Source organism: Oncorhynchus clarkii, chromosome 2 (assembly GCF_045791955.1).
Source record: "Oncorhynchus clarkii lewisi isolate Uvic-CL-2024 chromosome 2, UVic_Ocla_1.0, whole genome shotgun sequence".
Lineage (NCBI taxonomy): Eukaryota > Metazoa > Chordata > Actinopteri > Salmoniformes > Salmonidae > Oncorhynchus > Oncorhynchus clarkii.
In genome coordinates, this window is record NC_092148.1 from 64246588 (window position 1) to 64269763 (window position 23176).

Here is a 23176-nt window from a genome sequence, read left to right on the forward strand (position 1 = left end):
TAGTCTTTGATGCATTTGTCACTTTGAGTGCCTATGTATTTAATGTCTAAACCACCCAGCTTGAATGCACTCATAAAATGTCTAACAACTCTTTGGAATTAGCTGCACAGAGAGCACTAAAAGTCCTGCTGCGTGGCAATGCTCTGGAATCCCATGGTGAAGAGGCTTTCTATGATGGAAAGATGGAAGTGAAGTTCTCTGAAGTGGAGCTGATGCTGCCATGTAGAATGCCTTCAGTGGTGATAATGTTATTGTGGCCAACGTTCCTACTGTAATGGTGAACAATAAACCTAAAATGAATAAGCCTCCTTAGGCATACACCCCCCATGAAAGCAACATTAGTGCACTGTTCTGTCTCTATTTTGATATTAAAAAAATAAAGGAACTGAACACTCTTATTATTTGCGTTGATGTTGCCCTGAATAGCACTCAATTAACAATGTGGCTAATGAGCCCATTAAGGATGAAAGGCTTCTCAACAGGTATGAGAAGCACTGAGTACTGCTGCAAAAATATCACAGTGCTCTTTCACAACTGCTTCACAAGCAAAGCCTCTGTGCTAATATCATGTGGAGAGCAGAATTAAAGAAACATTTTTACCAGACAATTTTCAAATGTACGGACGTACAGCATACCAAGACAATACAGTATAAGGCAGTAATCATCAATACAAACTGAAAAGAGATGTTTGACCATTATGTCAAAGTACACATGATGTACAAAATATGTTTTAAGTGAATATAAGCTTACTTTTGGAAGTAAGAGTCTATCATGATTTAATTCCAAACGTGATAAAAATTATCAAAGGACAGAATTATAAAATGGATACCTGGGTAAACTACAATTGTATGTGTAACTTCTACTTTTTAATAATTTTCTTTACCTCTGATAGTCTGCTCACAAAACCACTGACATTGATTTTCATTTTTGATGATAGCTGCTTGGACTTGGTCTATTGCTGAATGTGGGAGACCAGTCTGATTATGAAAATGTGAGTGGAATGCATCATTTTAAACACCCGACCTCAGCACTTCAGCTAGAACACATCTCACTGTGAATGATGTCGCGCTGTGGTCTGCAGACAGCCTTACTCCTGGACCCGTTCCAGATTCTCTAGTGGTGGTGTGACTCAGTCTCTGCCGGGCAACATAAAAGCTTCTGTTTTTTGAGGGGTGGTTTTACACCCTCAAGTTGACCACAAAAATGTTCTGGCATCTAAGATATGTTCCGAACAAACTGTGCAAGAAGGAGTGTAAGAACGTTACTTTGTTCATTTCATTGTAGGGTTCTATGTAAAAAATAAAAAATAAAAATAACTATATATATATAACTCCCTCACAATATTTTTGTAATCATTAACAAATCAGTGGATTTACATTTTTCACCAATTAAAGATATCAGTACAACACTGTAGTGTTTCTACACTAAAGAAGCCAAAGCCTTGTTACTTTTACTACATGCTTTTTCTGCATTCTCACTGTGACGCAAGCGGCAAAATGTATTCTGAAAATGAATACTTTCTGTTTGGAAAAGCAACAAAGTCATTTAAATGGCATTCCAAATCCTGCACTGTAGACACTAAAATGACAATAAATAAATAAAATGATACAACAGGATACTGAATGAATTTATCTAGACGTGAAAACCTGCTCGTCTCAGGAAGTTTTAGAATGTTATCAGTAGTTTCAGCTCAAGAATGGCTTGAGGTGTTTTGAGTGCGAATCCGTCTAAAGCTGCCAACACTGACATACACAGCATATGCTAAATACAGATAAGAGTATTTTTAATAGATCTGCAAAAAAAGTCCATCCAAATAGCTCAATGAATGTGCTTTGAATGTAGATGATAAATTGGCTTAAGCTGAATGTAGTGTCCCATGCAACATTGTGCTGTTGGGTGAGCCCATCACAAACTAGTCTCCCAGTTAAGACTGCATCCATGGTAGGGATTAGAGAAGAGCCTTAAAGATCAGCTTCATGCCTTCATGGAGTTTTGATCATAAATTGTCATCTGCTACCAAAATGGTAGACATCACTCCTAAACAAAGGAATGAGAATAAACTGTGCAAAACTGTGTTATTGCTTATAATTGAATTGATTATATAATACTTTTTTTTATTCCATATTAACTTGTTTGAGGAATTCTATATATTTGCATTATTTTGGCACTGTGTAAACTACAAAACATTAGTCTGTTAATTTAATTCAGAATGTAATTTCCAATTGTTCCTAGCTATGGTTTTCAACTGAATTTACAGAAGTAGGCACTGCTTACACTACCAGAATGGTCTTATAGTTGTAGTCCTCTCCCTCTCTTCAGTTTCTTTCTAAAGAGTTTTCAGCCAGTGTATGGCTGGGAGGGGATGAGAAGGGCAGCTAAGCCTCTTTTAAGCTTCCCAAGCCTCTTAGAGATCTGAAGCACCAGCTTCTGTTGCTATACAGGAGGGAAAAGAAGCAAGTCATCTTTGTGCTACAAAATGGCTTCGCTCTTAGACATGTTCATTAAAATTATTCTACAGTATGTACATACTACATAACCAGGCTGGCATGGATGTCTTCTAGTATGCCTGGACAAATCATCTGTTTCAACCAATGAGGCTTTTAGACACAATAAGAGGGCCAATTCCAGTTGGTGCTGATTTTAATGTATATTACATGGGATACAGGTGATTTGTCTTAATGACAGTTGCAACAGCGTTGTTGATACCCTAAAGCAACACAATCATTCTCCCTGAACCCCATTATGCTGTTACTGAATATGCCTAGAACTGAAGACCTGTCAATAGCTACACAAATACATGCTGAAACAACGGGCTTTATGTCAGGGGAACAACAATGTTGCTTTGGGGTTTCAAATCGGGTTTAGAACATGGCAGTCCCAACATAGTCCAGCTAATGTTTATTGTCAACAATCTCACCAAAGTTGCACTGTGTAGCAACTTTTTGTAGTCTCAAATCACTTAAATAAGCTTCTTAAGAGGAAATAAGCATTTCTTTCTCATCCCTGAACTGTCCACCTCTCTCAGAGGTATTTAGAGTGAAAGTCCTATCACTTCTCCAAACATGGGACACCGTGGTAGATTTCCTGGCTCATTATAGATGCCCGGAAAAAACACTCCATCCCAGCTTAGCGTCTTTCAAGCAAAACATTTCAATACCAGAAAAAAAGAGGTAGTAATATGGTTAACAGGATGCCCAGGGCAATATTTCTGAATGCTCAACTCTGCATGGTACCCATAGGCTACTCATCCATTTCTGATGGTTAATTGAAGTCCATTAAACTGAAGTCTATATCAGAGCTGGTGTGCCAGAGCTGTTGTTTTACATTTTTGGACAGCAAATGTTTTCTTTGATGTCCTGTAATTTCTGGGTGGGCAATGTGGGCAATACGATTAGGGAGAATGGCTTCTGGCATTATCGTTGCCGTTATCTACCAAAGGGGTAGGGCAACGTGATTGGTGCACATGTCATACCAGATAGCAGCAACATCTGGTGCAGACAATGAGATTTATCTGAGGTTTGGACTGATTAAAAGGTATGACTGTTGTTATTCCGCCACCTTCCACCGTAGGTTATGCTTTGTCTCTGTGTGGGTGGCTGTCAAGGTTAGGATCTCATTGTGAAAGCTTTTGGAATTCATAGATGAAAGTACATTTCCTAAGGGGGAAAAGTTGAATCATATTTTACTTTAATATAACAAACTGTTGATGATATTCATATCAGCCACATATTGATTGAATACGCATGCACATTTGAAGCATTTGAAGCAAATATGCAAATGTTACTCTATCATGTAACCATTATTTATTGATAAAAACACATTATGCAATCTACCAAAATAAACTGTTGACTACTTATTAGTCTTTTTGGCCTTGTTTTTTATATGCTGCCATGATTGTAATATCTGCATCAATATTTGTGACCCCAAGTATCTCTTTATTAACCCCAGCACTGGGTTTCATTTGCTGTCTGATCTTCAGAGTTATTAATGAGCTTTAGCTACTCTCCTCAAAGCTACCCTCTGCTTTTTCCATCAGCTCACGCAGGGAGCCTGTTAAAATAGACAGTAAGGGATATCCGGGTGGCATCTGTTCAGCATTAAAACGCAATTGCATCACTAAGAACTGAAATGGAGAGAAAAAAACTGAGATTTTAGAAAGCATCAGTTGAGAACAGTTGACAGCACTATTGTTGAATTGTCCTGGTTGTAAGGAATATTGCTCAATTTGTGTTAGTATGCTGCTGCTGACTGATGCTGAAATACTGATGTGATGTATGAATACATTTACATCTACCTTTAGATGTTATAAACCATGTATATCTATAGCATTTCCAAAGCTGTAGTACTGTATGCTGTAATTGTTCATATGTTCCCACATTTCATTATGTAGTTAATTTTTTAAACAATGAACATCTATGTAATCTTAGTTCAAATTAATCCAATATTGACTTGCCTTATAACCCTAATATTATCTGCCAATGAAATACAATCGTGGCTTGTAATTTATTCAGTAATATGGAGATGTCTTCAGTTCCAGCTAAATGTGTCATGAGGGCATCTCTTCTCTGCCCCCACCTCTTAATAAGGCAGCTCTGCTGGCCTCTACTGTAATATATTTTACCAATAAAGCAGCTCCAGAGCCAGCATGGCCTTTTGACCACCACTGAGAACATGGAAAGCAGTAGGCAGTCTGCTAACTAGGCCTTCTCTCTAATATGAGTTACCTGTCCCCTGGCTTTGCAGAGGCTGGCTTAGCTCTTGGTATTTTCATTTGGGCCTGCCAAGATGCGACACCCCTGCTTTAATCTTGTGTTTGACGTTAAGCACTGTGTTCATGAAAAGCTTCAGTGAACTTCAACCTAGGGGTGGTGCTGTCATACAAAAATGATGTGGTGGGGGAGTGGAACTGCCTCCTCTGTCCTTGACCTCCCCTATTGGCCAGCCAAAGCCTTTCCTCTACCCTGTTTTAATCAGGCCACACATTGACAGGTGGGACCCTTCCATTTTAGAGTTGAATAAGACATCTTACTAACTGGGGGTGTGGGGGAGTTCCAAACACATAAATCCAGAGAAGAATATACTGTTAGATTGTTAATCCTGTTATTGTGTACTTGTTTATTGTGGAGGGACAGTTTTTGGTTAAATACGACTTTCTAATAGGGGTATGTATGTACAATATGATTAGTCTTATAGTTCTACATATTTAGTTTTGTTAGTCAAAAGTAGTCATTTGCGACACAATCTGACCAGTAGTAATACTAATAGTCATTTGGGTTCCACATTTTGTGACAGTGTTGGCACAACCACTAATCTATTAACAGTATAGTCACATCAGTGGGGCGGTTTGAAAACTTGAAAATAGAGAGGATGACATTAATTAAATTAGATAATTGAATGTATTCATTTTAGCAGGGTCCACTCCACGTAATGACTCTGATGGGATAGTTTTAGTAGTAGGGTGATAAACTTACTCATAAAGACACACAAACATACATATGTATAAGAATGTCAGTGGAAGCAGGTGTAGAACATGGTCTGATAGTCTATTTTTGCATATTAACATATTGGTAGAGATTGGTGCACTGATGCTGAAATGTTGGATGCCCATCCATTTAGATGCTTCAGGTACGGATACCTTCTTGCTATCGTTTATGATGATGTGGGGGACAGAAAACAAGCCTCTTCTCCCTAATCATTTAGCTCAGTTTCTATGTGATCTGTTTGATGCAGTAAAACCAATTGTTCCCCATAGCATCAATGTTTGTCTATTACCATACTCTCTAGTAATGACAGGCTGTCCTCTGGCAGATTATAGTGCTCTGTCTCAAAGTAACAAAGAGTAGAATCTCTCTATGTGACCTGGTCTGGACTGTAATCAGAATATATTACATTGATGAAGGAGTCATTCCTCTCAAACTTCCTCTCAAATCATCTCTTTTTTTGTGGGACACAGTAATGCATGAATGGTTGCCAACTATTTCTCAAATTGCTGTGCTATTTCAATGCAATCAACGTTGAGTTCTAAATGTAAAAGAATGTCTTTATATTATATTTGATATTATATTTATTCAAAAATCATCCTAAATATATTTGAAATCATATACCGAATATATGTTCTTCTGCTTACATTATAATATTTGACCCCCCCCCATATTAGCATTACATGGCCCACTAAATGGTCAATTGTAAGCCCTGAGGACCAGCCAGCAGGCATCCATTTGATATAGGAAATGTGTTAGGCCATTGTACATGCTATACATGAAGGAAATATACAATTTCAAGCATGAGCTGCAGTGCACTACAGACAAATCCGGGGGTTACATGTTATTACCAGGGTGACAGGTGTTTTTCAAAGAAAGTACCTACAATTGTATCCCCTCCTATAGTTGAGTTATTCATTGAAATGGGAACAAAAACCCTGAGAAGGCCTTACCAAGAAAAACTTCCAAAGGGACTAATTCAAGGTAGAAAGGAGTTGGAGCGCTCAACAATTGTACAGTATGTGAACCGGTGACTGACATTTCAGCGTCAAGCTGACATCTTCTTCATAGTGACCTGCTCCTATTTATAGCCTAGTGTCCCATTGAGACACAACAATGTAAGAAAATAATAATGATAATATGTTTCAAGGTAAATTACAAATTATAGCACAAAATAATACTTGCTAATAATAAGATAAATAATTGTTAATTATTGTTAATCTTGTTAATCATAGGTCATGTCAAATATACATACCACAGGTGATATTTTCGGTGTCTGTGAATTTGGAGACACAGAGACCCAAAAAATCTATGCAACAACATGATATAAATGAGGACAGTGAAAAATAATAATGTAGTTTCTTATGATTCATAGTGTCTAAGGAGTACTGACAGAATGCCTCTCTTTCTTTTAGTTTACGTACAATGTCACCTCCTCTTGGTGAAAAGAATGTCTCTCCTGTTAACATATTGACCACCATCAATAACACAAAACGGCAACTCCAATGAAAAGCATCAAGATAAAGTAAACTAGCCTGACCCTCATTACATGCTACAGATGTAGTGTTGTACGACTATTTGATCATGTCTTTGTGCTTGAGTGAAAACTGCATGCTCGGTGGCACAAAGTGTTTCTCTGAGCTGACTAATTGAATAGACTTACCAATTTTATTAAGGTTTAATATAGCAATTGGCATTTACAGGTTGACCCCAATCATTCAAACGTGTTTTGTATCTAATTACCTACAGTGAAATTTGATTACCAGAAAATATGGTGAATATCAAGCGATTTCTTGCTCTGTGAAATATCATTCTCTATAGTTAGAGTTGAAAAAAGATTACATGAGACTTTAGTCAAAACAAAAGCCTCTAGCTACTAATGAGAGTGGTTAGCGATTCTAATTTATGGAAATGTTATTAATTGACACCTATCTTTCATTTGTACCATTTGGTGGTGAAGTAATTAAAAACAACAATGAGAATCCCAGCAGTGGAAAAGCAAACAAGATCAAAGGAGGCAAAGCAGGCAGGAGAAAGTCCCTTATCCTGATCTGGGCCTTGCCATGGGCAACAGGGCCTCATTAAAGTCAGAAACACTCTGTTGATCACCAATTAACCTGATTTGTTTCCCTTCTGATTAAGGCCTTCTAGAACACTGGCTTTCCTCTGCTCCTGAATGACAAGGTTTATGGACAATGTGTGGCTCTATGTTAGCAAATAGAACATAAATCCATGGTAATCTGTGTCTTGTATGATACAACAACTTTGTAATGTGGCTGCAATTACTTTTGATTTGATTTCAGGCCAATGACACTTGAGCCTTTGTAGAGCGAGAGAGAGAGCAGCCTTTTGAACATAACAGGGGTAGACACCATAGCTTCCATCATCTGACCTGAATCAGAGCATTAGAAATAGATATGGAGAGATCAATCGCCCTCTCTGGTGTCCCATCCTTCAGGATATTGACCTATCCTTCTGGAAGACCCTCCATTTGGAACAGCACAGCAAAGATGTTAGAAAGGAAAAAGAGAAGCACTTACTTCCTGCTAATAACATTCAATGGCAATGAGTAATGGCTGTTCATATCACTGAAATATACCACACGATGGTCAGGATGAAATTAAATGACAGTGTCCTCAGTCCCATGTTTCATAAGCTGAAATAAAAGATCCCTGAAATTTTCCATATGCACAAAAAGCTTATTTCTCTCAAATTTTGTGCACACATTTGTTTACATTCCTGTTAGTGAGCATTTCTCCTTTGCCAAGATAATCCATCCACCTGACAGGTGTGGCATATCAAGAAGCTGATTAAACAGCATGATAATTAAACAGGTGCACCTTGTGCTGGGGACAATAAAAAGCCAATCTAAAAATGTGCAGTTTTGTCATACAACACAGTGTCACAGATGTTTCAAGTTTTAAGGGAGTGTGCAATTGGCAAGCTGACTGCAGGAATGTCCACCAGAGCTATTGCCAGATAATTTAATGTTAATTTCTCTACCATAAGCCACCTCCAATATCGTTTTAGAGAATTTGGCATGTACATCCAACCGGCATCACAACCGCAGACCATATGGCGTTGTCTGGGCATGCGGTTTGCTGACGTCAATGTTGTGAACAGAGTGCCCCATGGTGGCAGTGGGGTTACGGTTTGAGCAGGCATAAGCTACGGACAAAGAACACAATTGCATTTTAATGATAGCAGTTTGAATGCACAGAGATATCTTGACGAGATCCTGAGACCCATTGTTGTGCCAGTCATCTGCCGCCATCACCTCATGTTTCCGCATGATAATGCACAGCCCCATGTCGGAAGGATCTGTTCACAATTCCTGGAAGCTGAAAATGTCCCAGTTCTTCCTTGGCCTGCATACTCACCAGACATGTTACCCATTGAGCATGTTTGGGATGCTCTCGATCAACGTGTACGACAGCATGTTCCAGTTCCCGCCAAAATCCAGCAACTTCGCACAGCCATTGAAGAGGAGTGGGACGACATTCCACAGGCCACGATCAACAGTCTGATCAACACCTATCTGTAGGAGATTTGCATGAGGCAAATGGTGTTCACACCAGATACTGACTGGTTTTCTGATCCACACTATACTTTTTTTTAAAGGTACCAACAGATGCATATCTGTGTTCCCAGTCATGCGACATCCATAGATTAGGGCCTAACGAATTAATTTCAGTGGACTGATTTCCTTATTTGAATTGTAACTCAGTAAAATATTTTTCATTGTGCATGTTGCATTTATATTTTTGTTCAGTACACAATAGTCTTTTACATAAGATGACCTGACAGGTGAACTGTTATGGCATCTTTACAGAGATTTGAAAGCTATATGTTTTCTGATGCAGTCTTTCAAAGTAAATGCATCTTAATCATACACAAATTATACACTAGACTCGCTCTTTTAATAATAATAAATCCATTAGCTCGGTATTCGCTTTGTTTTACATATTCATTCTCTAAATTGCTTTTAATCACCACTTTCCAGAAATAATTATGGGATTTGCCAGGCGTGAGGTGAGTTTTAAGAATACTATGTGGTAGATTAATGACTTGAATAGAATCCACCTTCCTGGACTCTTTTCCAAGCCTGCAATTTGTAGCTTTGGATGATGGAAGTGATACAATGTGGTTTTGTGCATTGATTTGATTTGGAGAAAAGTTTTGCTTTATACCAAAGTAGCATGGGTAATGTCATGGCTACCTGTGTAGCAAGTACCAGAAGGTTGTATATCTTAAACTTTTGTTTTTATAAAGCCACATATATTTTTTTACAAGTAGCCTATAAAGGAATTGTAAACACAATGTGCTGTTCACAGTCATAGTTAGACATTTGTTTTGCTTGGTACATAAGTGGCAAGGTAATGTAATATAAGGTTATGTACGTGTACACATGTTGTATAGCCTAGTAGTCCTCTAAAGTCAGTCTGTTGGGAGGTAAGGAATGCATTGCCAGCTCTATATTTGATACATAAATGTAGTCTTTGATATGATGAGTTATGCCATCCCCAGTGCTCCAGATCTTCACTAGGTTTACTATAAACTAATGAGTTTATATTAAAGTCTGATATTCACAACTCTGGTTTACACTACTGACCATGATTAAAACTGAAGTATCTACCAAAATAATTTACTGTAAACTTTGAGATTAAGAATATGCTTCAGGCCAGACAATATTTTTCACTAAACCTAGTTTCAAACAAATATAAACTAAGCGTATAAAAGCTATATGGATAACAAATAAAGTACTGGGACAACAAATAAGATGGCCAATCCTAGCAGAGGATGTGAGGGGTGAAGGTTATATAAAATGAGAGATTAGCTGCTCATCACAATATTGGTGGGTTATCAACCGCCTGCAATGAAAGCAAATCCTGGCTCTGGGTCGATAAGGGTTTGACTGCATTTCGAATTAATTTTCCTCAGTTTAGAGAACCACTCCTATCTCACTATTGATCACACTGTTAATCCATAACCAAGCTCATCCCTTCCCTGTGGAACAAGCAGGAAAATAAAATAGATCATTGGGTAGGAACTCTTGACTTTATAAATAAGTGGGACAGAGTTAGGAGTGATTAGAGCTCATTGTTTAAGAATATACTCCCATACCATTGCTACTGTGAGTCAGTCAGTCATTTGCACATTTTGACCTTGATTTACCATGGCAGACCAGAAAATCCTGTGGATTTTCAGAGTAGGTTTGTTTGTGCTTGTTTGTGTAGTGGTGTTCTATTCATCCACTTAAACATTTTAACTCTGTAACTGTATGACTGCTTGGTGTTTTTATGTGTGAGTGCACCAACACACTATCACCGCTTATTGTGAAATAGACACGATTTTCATCACAACACATTTTGTGTGTATCTCACGATTTTCTTTCTTCATAGCACATTCCTGTACATTACACAAATTCCAATTTGTTGTGGCTAACGTTAGCTAGGCTAGCTAGGTGGCTGACATTAGCTAGGCTAGGTGTTAAGGTGAGGGGTTAAGGTTTAGGGGTTAGAGTTAATGGTTAAGGTTAGGGTTAGGTAACATGCTAGCTAAGTACTTAAAAGGTTAAGGTTAGGGTTAGGATTTAGGTTAAAGGGTTAAGGTTAGGGTTAGGAGTTAGGTTAAAGGGTTAAGGTTAGGGTAAGGGTTAGCTAACATGCTAAATGGTTACAAAGTAGCTAAAAAGTAGTAAGTAGTTGAAAAATTGCTAATTAGGTAAAATGCTAAAGTTGTCCGTGATGAGATTCAAACACACAACCTTTGGGTTGCTAGCCTTTCATGTTATACACCCAACCATTTCCCCCAACCAACCTCCCTGTTATTATTTATGTTTTAAGTGACCTGATTGTAATTCACTGTATATGAAAGTGTGTACTGCACACAAAAATGCGTGTATAATTCAGAATAATCTGTGATACTGGGTTGGAGTGCACGTGTGAGGTGAGAATCCATTGAACGGTATGATTTTCCCGAATGACAGCAACAGCCCCTCACCTCTCTCTGTCTTTTCTGTTTTTATTTTCCAACTGAGTCACCTCTGTGGATTAAATTTAGCCCTAACCTTTCACCTCTGGGGTTCAACATTTGTCTCCAGTCCAATGACCACAAACAACTCCTGGATTGCTGTAAATGTCAGTGCAGTGGTGTCTCCGCCCTATCCCATATGAACCATAGGGCTGCGCTCAACCTGCACAAATGGAACGCTTTCATGACACCCCTTTTATCAGGACTGTCTGATTTCTTGTCAATTGTCCTGTTGCTCCTCTTTAAAATACATTATTAAATCAAGCACTAACATGAGAAATGACAGCATTAGGTTTTCCATATATTTTTATTGAAGACATTTGAAATAATGCTGGACTAACAACTTCTGGTTCAGAGATATTTTTCTTTACATTTATCAAAATTGGACCTAGTGAGTGTCTCTCTCAACTCGAAGCATTTTCATCTTACATTATTTTCTTTAGGGCTGAAACAAAGCTCATCAACATGTAGTCAGTGAGCTCCTGATGAATGTAGGATTGATCCCTGAGAATTACCCATCTAAACAGTGCACCTGATAATGGTTTTAAAAGATGCATCTATTATGGGATAGTATTTCCTTTTCAGAAGAAATTGGTCCTAATGAGGGTTGCTCTGCAAGCCCCCCTCTCCTCCCCTCTCCCTGTCCTCCCTGGGTCTCCCGGGGTTGCTGTCTCTGCGTTAAGACTCCATTGTTGCCTACTGGCGGATAATGTCCTTATTAATTGTACCTCTTTGTAAGGTGTCAGCTGCAGCCTCAGATTGAGATGGATGGTTCCTCTGGAGTCTGCTCCCTGGCACTCCACAGCCACCCTATCTTTAGAACAGCACACAGGTGCATGGTTTCTCAGCCAACGTTCCCACAGCACTCACATAATAAAAGTGTGACAAAAATATGGAAATATGGCAAATAAATGTTCATGCTAAATAGATAGAGAAAAGAACAGACAAATCTATATACATTTTAGACTATTTTCTGTGTCATCCAGCTACAGTTGATGAGTCAATGAACTAGCTAGCACCACAAGTAGTTGTTAGTTATTTTTTTTATTTTACCCCTTTTTTCTCCCCAATTTCATGGTATCCAATTGTTAGGAGCTACTATCTTGTCTCATCGCTACAACTCCCGTACGGGCACGGGAGAGACGAAGGTTGAAAGTCATGCATCCTCCGATACACAACCCAACCAAGCCGCACTGCTTCTTAACCCAGCGCGCATCCAACCCGGGAGCCAGCTGCACCAATGTGTCGGAGGAAACACTGTGCACCTGGCAACCTTGGTTAGCGTGCACTGCGCCCGGCCCGCCACAGGAGTCACTGGTGCGCGAAGAGACAAGGATATCGCTACCGGCCAAACCCTCCCTAACCCGGACAACGCTAGGCCAATTGTGCATCGCCCCATGGACCTCCCGGTCGTGGCCGGTTACGACAGAGCCTGGGCGCGAACCCAGAGTCTCTGGTGGCACAGCTGGCGCTGCAGTATAGCGCCCTTAAACACTGCGCCACCCGGGAGGCCAGTTGTTAGTTATTGAACTATTATAGTGTTTTAATAATAAATCTTTGGATTGAACAAATTGATGGATTGCACAAATTGTGTTCACTCTTTCTGTTGCCTTTTTCACACATGACAAAGGGTCAGGGACATTTCCGATACCAATAGAAGGCAAAGGAAAGAATGGATGGAGTATGAGGACTTGTATAGCAAATTTGTCCTTAATTACCAGGGGGAAAAAAATTATACATATTTACTTGTTGCTTTTAAGATGGTAGTAAAAACTGGTATGAATTAAATATATTTTTATTGATTATTTTAGTTTGAAATACCAGTTAATTAAGTGGGTTGAAGCCTCCGTGAGATCAGCGGCATTAACATCAAATCCTTTCCCCCTCATTAAAAGAAACAGAGTCAATTTAATTAATGCATATTAATCCCCACCAATGCTCATTTTAGCGTAAAAAAAAACGTAGCATGGCTGGTTGGACTTCAAAATCGTTAATTTCAAACATGCAAGTTTGAGCGTTGCCTGAATTTGTCAGCGCCACACACAGGGGCCTCAATGTGAAACATTTGGTGAGCCTTTTGGTTGATCGTCTGCTGAGCTAATTAAACAGGGGGCTTAATCAGAGCTTCTACTCCTCAGACATCACCAGTGATGCAGGAGATTCTGATTCACCTGTGGAGGGCGAGTTAAGAGGAAGGAAGGGTGGGTGGCAAAATAACTCTCGCTGACGAAATGTGCCACACAATGTTGGTTAACACTTTCTATGTACGAAGGCAATGTTTATTTAACAATAAAGAAGCTTTTTAAAATGTAAGATCTGAATCTCCTCTCTAGCTCAGTTTGCTCCTCAATTCATGCACCTTCATTGGAAGTGAGTTAGCGGCAGTGATCCCTTCCTTATGAAGCCAATTTGAGCGTTATGAGCATTGTAATAGTAAAACATAGTGCCATCATTAAGGCTTCATTATAACTCACAGCTATCTTTCCTGACTATTCTTTCAAAAGTATGATGTCTAACAGTTTGCCTTGTCAATCTTATTCTCTTGCTTGGAATGAGGTGTAAGGTTGTGTCAGGGCTATTCTGCTTGCCCTGGTCTGTGTTTCATGAATGTGGCCCTTTCTGGATAGCCAAACCAACACATTTTATTCTCTGGTGACATATGGAAGGAAACAGACCTTCTACATGGCAAACAAGACCAGGGTCATCTTTAAAGAGCAGTGATATGCACTAACTAAGCTAAAGGGCAAAGGGTATTGTTATCTTGCTGATATCAAGTCTGTGAATGATCAACAAAACATTGACGTCAAGTGAAAATGAAAAGGTAGCCACCAAAAGCGTGCTTTGAAAGGATATCTGCCCTCACGCCTGGTCCCTATCAGTAGGTCAGTTTGCTGGCAATGAGAAGTTAAACAAGAAATCTATAGGATTGTGTGGCTAAGGTTTTTTAAGGTTCATGGAATTCATTGTTTTTCTTCATTCCTTTTCAGTTTATTTGATTATTAATTGTTGAAAATAGTTCAAGCACTTGCTTGAGTTGGAATTTTTAACAATGGATGAATGTGAGGTAAAAATAAATAACCACCATACTGGAATATTTTGCAACTTTGAAATAGTCATTGTACATCTCTACAAATACACACTCCAACACAACCATATAAGGCCTGATCAATGCGGAAGTGGTCAGATGACACGAATGCTAAACTACAGGACTATTTTGCTATCACAGGCTGTAATATGTTCTGGGATTCATTCAATGGCATTGCAGAGTACACCACCTCATTCATCGGCTTCATCAATAAGTGCATCGACGACGTTGTCCACACAGTGACTGTACGTACATTTCCCAACCAGAAGCCATGGATTACAGGCAACATCCGCATCGAGCTAAAGGCTAGAGCTGCCGCTTTCAAGGAGCGGAAGACTAATCCGTACGCTTATAAGAAATCCCGCTATGGCCTCTGATGAACCATCAAACAAGCAACACGTCAATACAGGATTAAGATTGAATCCTACTAGACTGGCTCTGATGCTCGTCGGATGTGGCAGGGCTTGAAAACTATTACGGATTACAAAGGGAAACCCAGACGCGAGCTCCCCAGTGACATTAGCCTTCCAGACAAGCTTTATGCCTTTTATGTTTGCTTCGAGGCAAGCAATACTGAAGCATGCACGAGAGCACCAGATGTTCTGGATGACTGTGTGATAACGCTCTCGGTAGCCGATGTGAACAAAACCTTTAAACAGGTTAACATTTACAAAGCCGCTGGGCCAGACGGATTTCCAAGACGTGTACTCAAAGCATGCGCGGACCAACTGTCAAGTGTCTTCACTGACATGTTCAACCTCTCCCTGACCGAGTCTGTAATACCTACATGTTTCAAGCAGATCACCATAGTCCCTGTGCCCAAGGAAGCGAAGGTAACCTGCCTAAATGATTACCACCCCGTGGCACTCACATTGGTAGTTATGAAGTGCTTTGAAAGGCTGGTCATGACTCACATCAACAGCATCCTCCCAGACACGCTAGACCCTCTCCAATTCGCATACCGCCCCAACAAATCCACAGATGACGATCTCAATTGCACTCCACACGGCCCTTTCTCACCTGGACAAAAGGAACACCTATGTGAGAATGCTGTTCATTGACCACAGCTCAGCGTTCAACACCATAGTGCCCACGAAGCTCATCACTAAGCTAAAGACTCTGGGACTAAACACTTCCCTCTGCAACTGGATCCTGGACATCCTGACGGGATGCCCCCAGGTGGTAAGAGTAGACAACAACACGTCTGCCACACTGATCCTCAACACTGGGGCCCCTCAGGGGTGTGTACTTAGTGTGTACATAGTCCTGTATTCCCTGTTCACTCACTACTGCGTGGCCAAACACAACTCCAACACCACCAACACAAACCACCAAGTTTGCTGACAACACAACAGTGGTAGGCCTGATCACTGACAACGATGAGACAGCCTATAGGGAGGAGGTGAGAGAACTGGCATTGTGGTGCCAGGACAACAACGTTTATAAAAAAATATATATATTTAACCTTTATTTAACCAGGTAGGCCAGTTGAGAACAAGTTCTCATTTACAACTGCGACCTGGCCAAGAGAAAGCAAAGCAATGTGACATAAACAACTCAGAGTTACACATGGGATAAACAAACGTACAGTCAACAACACAAAATAAAAATCTATATACAGAGTGTGCAAATGTAGTAAGATTAGGTAGTTAAGGCAATAAATATGCAATAGTGGCGAAATAATTACAATTTAGCAATTAAACACTGGAGTGATAGATGTGCAGAAGATGAATGTGCAAGTTAGAGATACTGGGGTGCAAAGGAGCAAAAAAAAAATAACAATATGGGGAAGAGGTAGTTGGGTGGTGTCACGTTCGTCATAATAATCAGACCAAGGTGCAGCGTGGTATGCATACATTCTTCTTTATTATAAGAATGAACACTGAACAAACAAACAAAATAACAAAACGAACCGTGACGCTAATATGAGTAGTGCAGACAGCCAACTAAACATAGAATAAGAACCCACAAACACCAAAGGGGAAATGGCTACCTAAATATGATCCCCAATCAGAGACAATGATAAACAGCTGCCTCTGATTGGGAACCACATCAGGCCACCATAAACATACAAATACCTAGACCTACAAAACCCTAGACATACAAAAACCCTAGACAAAAACCCCCTAGACAGGGTAACCTAGTGGTTCAAATTCCCGAGCTGACAAGGTACAAATCTGTCGTTCTGCCCCTGAACAGGCAGTTAACCCACTGTTCCTAGGCCGTCATTGAAAATAAGAATTTGTTCTTAAAACTGACTTGCCTAGTTAAATAAAGGTAAAAAAAAAAATAAGGTTCAGGCCGCAAACCTGTAGGGGAGGGTCTGGCATCTACCCTTGGTGGCGGCTCTGGTTCTGGACGCCGCCCCCCCTCTTGACGCTAATCCCTCCGCCTTTGTCGATCCGGACCATGGATCATCGGCGGAGGCTCTGGACTGCGGATCATCGCCGGAGGCCCCGGTCTAGGGACCGTCACTGGAGGCTCCGGACTGGGGATCGTCGCAGGAGGCTCCTGACTGGGGATCGTCGCTGGAGGCTCCGGACTGGGGCCCATCGTTGGAGGTTCCGGACTTTGGCCCGTCGTTGGAGGTTCCGGACTGTGGCCCGTCGTTGGAGGTTCCGGACTGTGGACCGTCGTTGGAGGTTCCGGACTGTGAAATGTCGCCGGAAGCTCTGGACTGGGAACTGTCGCCGGAAGCTCTGGACTGGGAACTGTTGCCAGAAACTCTGGACTGGATACTGTCACCGGAAGCTCTGGACTGGGTACTGTCGCCGGAAGCTCTGGACTGGGAACTGTCGCCGGAAGCACTGGACTGTGGAGGCACCACTGGAGACCTGATGAATGGTGCAGGGACTGGTGGTACCGGGCTGAAGATACGCATCTCAGGGAGAGTGCGGTGAGCAGGCACAGGACGTACTGGACTGTGGAGGCGCACTGGAGGTCTGGTGCGTGGTGCCGGCACTGGTGGTACCGGGCTGGTGACACGCACCTCAGGGCGAGTGCGGGGAGCAGGAACAGGACATACTGGACTGTGGAGACGCACTGGAGATCTGGAGCGTAGAGCTGGCACAATGCGTCCTTGCTGGATGCTCACTTGAGCCCAGCAAGTGTGGGGCGCTAGCACAGGACGCACTGGGCTGTGCAGACGCACCGGAGACACAGTACGCAGAGCCGGCGCAGGATATCCAGGTCCAAGGAGGTGTACTGGAGACCAGGAGCGCTGAGCCAGCACCATCCGTCCTGGTTGGATGCCCATTCTAGCCCGGCAAATGCGAGGAGCTGGAATAGAGCGCACCGGGCTTTGAATGTGAACTGGAGACACCGTGCGCATCTCTGCATAACACAGTGCCTGACCAGTCACACGCTCGGGCTTCCGTGCTAGCCGTGTCCTCTCGTTTAGTCAACGTTACTCCTGCGCTATCTCTACCTGCTTCCATTGCAGGGTCTTGTCCCCTGCAATTACCTCCTCCCAGGTCCAGGATGTCCTCCACTCATTCCTCCACTGCTTGGTCCTTTTGTGGTGGGTTCTTCTGTCACGTTCGTCGTATGAATCGGACCAAGGAGCAGTGTGGTATGCGTACATTCTAATTTATTAAAAGAATGAACACTGAACAAACTAACAAAACAACAAAACAACTAAACGAACCATGAAGCTATACTTGATAGTGCAGACAGGCAACTAAACATAGAACAAGCACCCACAAACAGCAAAGGGGAAATAGCTACCTAAATATGATCCCCAATCAGAGACAACGATAAACAGCTGCCTCTGATTGGGAACCATATCAGGCCACCATCAACATACAAATATCTAGACCTACAAAACCCTAGACATACAAAAACCCTAGACAATACAAAACCCCTAGACAATACAAAAACTAGCATATCCACCCTAGTCAAACCCTGACCTAACCAAAATATAAAGAAAACAGAGATATCTCAGGTCAGGGCATGACAGGTGGGCTATTTACAGATGGGCTGTGTACAGGGGCATTGATCAGTAAGCTGCTCTGACAGCTGATGCTTAAAGTTAGTGAGGGAGAGATATAAGACTCCAGCTTCAGTAATTTTTGCAATTTGTCCCAGTCATTGGCAGCAGAGAACTGGAAGGAAAGGTGGCCAAGGAAAGAGTTGGCTTTGGGGATGACCAGTGAAATCTACCTGCTGGAGCACGTACTACGGGTGGGTGCTGCTATGGTGACCAGTGAGCTGAGATAAGGCGGGGCTTTACGTAGCAAAGACTTATAGATGACCTGAAGCCAGGGGTTTGGTGACGAATATGAAGTGAGGGCCAGTCAACGAGAGCATACAGGTCACAGTGGTGAGTAGTATATGGGGCTTTGGTGACAAAACGGATGGCACTGTGATAGATTGGTTGAAGAGCATGCATTTAGGTTTACTTGCATTTAAGAGCAGTTGGAGGGCACGGAAGGAGTGTTGTATGGCATTGAAGCTTGTCTGGAGGTTTGTTAACATGGTGTCCAAAGAAGGGCCAGAAGTATACAGCACCTCTCCCTCAATGTGAGCAAGACATAGGAGCTGATCGTGGTCTACAGGAAAAGGCGGGCTGAACAGGCCCCCATTAACATCGACAGAGCTGTAGTGGAGCGGGTCGAGAGTTTCAAGTTCCTTGGTGTCGACATCACCAATGAACTATCATGGTCCAAACATACCAAGACAGTTGTGAAGAGGGCATAACAAAACCTTTTCCCCCTCAGGAGGCTGAAAAGATTTGGCATTGGTCCCCAGATCCTCAAAAGGTTCTACAGCTGCACCATCGAGAGCATTCTGACTGGTTGCCTCACCGCCTGGTACACACTGACTCGGTACCGGTGCCCCCTGTATATAGCCTAGTTATTGTTATTCTTATTGTTTTACTTTTTACTATTACTTTTTATTTTAGTCTACTTCGTAAATATTTTATTAACTCTCCTTGAACTACACTGTTGGTTAAGGGCTTGTAAGTAAGCATTTCACGGTAAAAGTCTACACTTGTTGTATTCGGCGCATGAGACAAATAAAGTTTGATTTGATTTGATTTGATTACCAACAATGACGAGACAGCCTACAGGGAGGAGGTGAGGGCCCTGGTGGAGTGGTGCCAGGAAAATAACCTCTCCCTCAACGTCAACAAAACGAAGGAGCTGATCGTGGACTTCAGGAGACAGCTGAGGGAGCACGCCCCTATCCACATTGACGGGACCGCAGTGGAGAAGGTGGAAAGCTTCAAGTTCCTCGCGGTACACATCACTGAAGATCTGAAATGGTCCACCCACACAGACAGTGTGGTGAAGAAGGCAAAACAGCGCCTCTTCAACCTCAGGAGGCTGAAGAAATTTGGCTTGGCCCCTAAGACCCTCACAAACTTTTACAGATGCACAATTGAGACCATCCTGTCGGGCTGTATCACCACCTGGTATGGCAAACTGCACTGCCCGCAACCGCAGGGCTCTCCAGAGGGTGGTGCGGTTTGCCCAACACATCACCGGGGGCACATTGCCTGCCTTCCATGACATATACAGCACCCAATGTCACAGAAAGGCCAAAAAGATCATCAAGGACATCAACCACCCGAGCCACAGCCTGTTCATCCTGCTATAATCCAGAAGGCGAGGTCGGTACAGGTGCATCAAAGCTGGGACCGAGAGACTGAAAAACAGCTTCTATCTCAAGGCCATCAGACTGTTAAATAGCCATCACTAGCCGGCTACCACCCGGTTACTCAACCCTGCACCTTAGAGGCTGCTGCCCTATATACATAGACATGGAAGCACTGGTCACTTTAACAATGGAACACTAGTCCCTTTAATAATGTTGACATAATGCTTTACTCATTTCATATACTGTATACTGTATTCTATTCTACTGTATTTTAGTCAATGCCATTCCGACATTGCTCATTCTAATATTTATATATTTCTTAATTCCATTATTTTACTTTTAGATTTGTGTGTATTGTTGTAAATTGTCAGATATTACTGCACTGTTGGAGCTAGGAACACAAGCACTTCGCTACACCTGCAATAACATCTGCTAAATATGTGTATGTGACCAATACAATTTGATTTGATTTTGATTTGATACTGTTAGGATCCTGACTAAAAAACAAGAAGTCAGCCCACATCCTCCATATCCTCCCATAACTGCAAGGTGATGGAAAAGGTGTTTTACTAACAAACGAATCATATTTTGATAGATTACTATTGACCAGTTGGTACTGAGAGATATTTATGAATTAATATACCAATGCCTTTGAAGCCTGGATTGTGCATATGTTGATGTCAGTCGGGGCTCGCTCTGGCAAAATGTATCCCAAATAAAACATATGTATTCTGCATCAAACAAAACCTCAAATCCATGCAACAATATCAGTGTTATTTCCCCTGTGAATGACACATAGGTTTTATTGATTGCATGTCTTACAATGTCCGCCACATACTCTCTCTTCTGGTGTTTTTATGTTTATTCCTATGAAATAGATATAGGCCTACACAGGTGTGCCCCTCATCAGCAATTTTTCTCACTCCTGCACTTGGAACCTGGTCATTGCAAGAAGAAAAAGCATATTGCTCAAATACATCTTTCTGCTATCATACCCATCAAAGAAACTCAGTTTGATGCATATTACATGAGTGAATTTATCAGTGTGTAATGCACTCTGCTTTTTAAGTGCTTTTGCTAGCATATTTGGTGGAATAAACATACATGGTGAACTGCACTGATAGGATGTAGAGAAGTGGAGGAGCCATAGTGCAGGAAGAGGAAATCCCTCCCTTTAAGAAAGGCGCTGCACTTTTTGTGATGTGTCAATTGTTTTTTCCCTCTTGAAGTGTAGATGGAATGTTTGAATTCCAGTATTACTGTAGAGCCTGCTGAGTTAAATTATGGTCCATGGGCCGTGAGGTGGGAGTAATCAATAAGAATACACAGGGCAGTGTGTAATGTGTCTGCTCCTAGCAGCAGGGACACTGTCCCCCCTGCTCTGTCCCCCAGCAGGTTAGATAAATATGATACTGAAACAGGGCACACTGGATTATATGATATCAATGCAGAATCAGGAAAGTGCTATTACACTCCCTTGCCTACTGTGAGCACTATTGACAAGGTTGGCTTTGAACATGATGATGGTGTATTAGTCCCTGACTCTCTCTCTCTCTTGCTCTCTTTCTCTCTCGCTCGCTCTCTAATGTGATATGTGGGCAATGTGGGAACCATACTGAAGAAGTGAGTATAAAAACCGAGAACCAATAATGGAGAAACAGCTTTAGTAGGCATACAGTAGTAAATTACCATTTTCATATCAAAGTATACATGGGTCAGGGTTTAAATACTTCAGAATGACAACTTTAGGATAATTGATTGAACTTTAGGTACTAAAAAATATTATCTGGGGAAGACATATATTCCCACTGTAGACCTATTGTTTTCACTTTGATCATTTGCTGTAGGAATTACTGTGTTTAATTGAGATTTACAGATATTCTTACAAAATGTCACCACAGAGGATTAGCTTTAACTGACAGGACTTTGTGATCAGTTATTTGGATTTCAAGAATGACATAGATTGTGCTCTGACACGTACATGTTGATAAATGGATGATCCAGTGAAAAGACAAGTCTCAATTAGCCAGTTTGCTGATCATGCTTGGCAACTTCCAAGCTGGCCATACAGTAACCTCATATCACTGAGCCACTCACGTTATTGATTACCTCACTCTCTTAGCCGCTGAAAGGGTTCAAACATGGCATGTGTGAAGGGCTATTATCAGTGACCACTTCAGATAACCTGATACAACCCGATACAACCTTTTCAGGAGGTTGTAACCTCCATGCCCCCTCTGGCCATCATTATTTAACATATCTCTCCCTCTCTCTCTCTCCTTCTCCCTCCCCACTCTTTCTGTCATTGTCATTCCTGTCTTATTTAAGTGTAAATGAAATGCAGATCAGGCAGCAACTTCTTACCTTTGATGTTTGTGAGCTGCTCCACAGCTCTAACCTGTGTAGTCACCTACAGGTCTCTCTGGGGGCTTGTTGGACAGAAAGGAGTCTGACTAGATAGGGTTAGCAGTGTCTTGTTTGTGTAGTGTTGGGACTTTAGATACAAATAACCCCTGAACCTCAGCTGCAGAGCTCAAACAGTGTTGCGGGTTGTGTAGACTGATGTAACAAAGCCCACTGGAGACCAGAGAAGGCCCTGATGGCCCGAGGCCTGCCATATCTACACTGTGTGACACCATCACATCACCTTGCCTTTATCACACTGCATGAGTATATTATCTTCATTGTTCCTGTTTTCAAAGCTTGTTTCGCTTAATGGTGAAAGTGATGTGGAATATTACTAAATATGATAAGGATAGTCAAGCTGCACCCCAAAATACTGTAATTTGTTATTTTATATTTTCAGTATATTGCACTATCATGTAATGGCTGTAAAATAATGTAAAATACATGATTACTAAATTGTTATACTGCATAAACCCCTTCTATTTATTTTAAGTTAAGAATGAATTGTACAAAGTCTCTCAATGCAGGTATTAGTAAAAGTGAGTGAGTGGTATTTTCACTCTTTCCACAA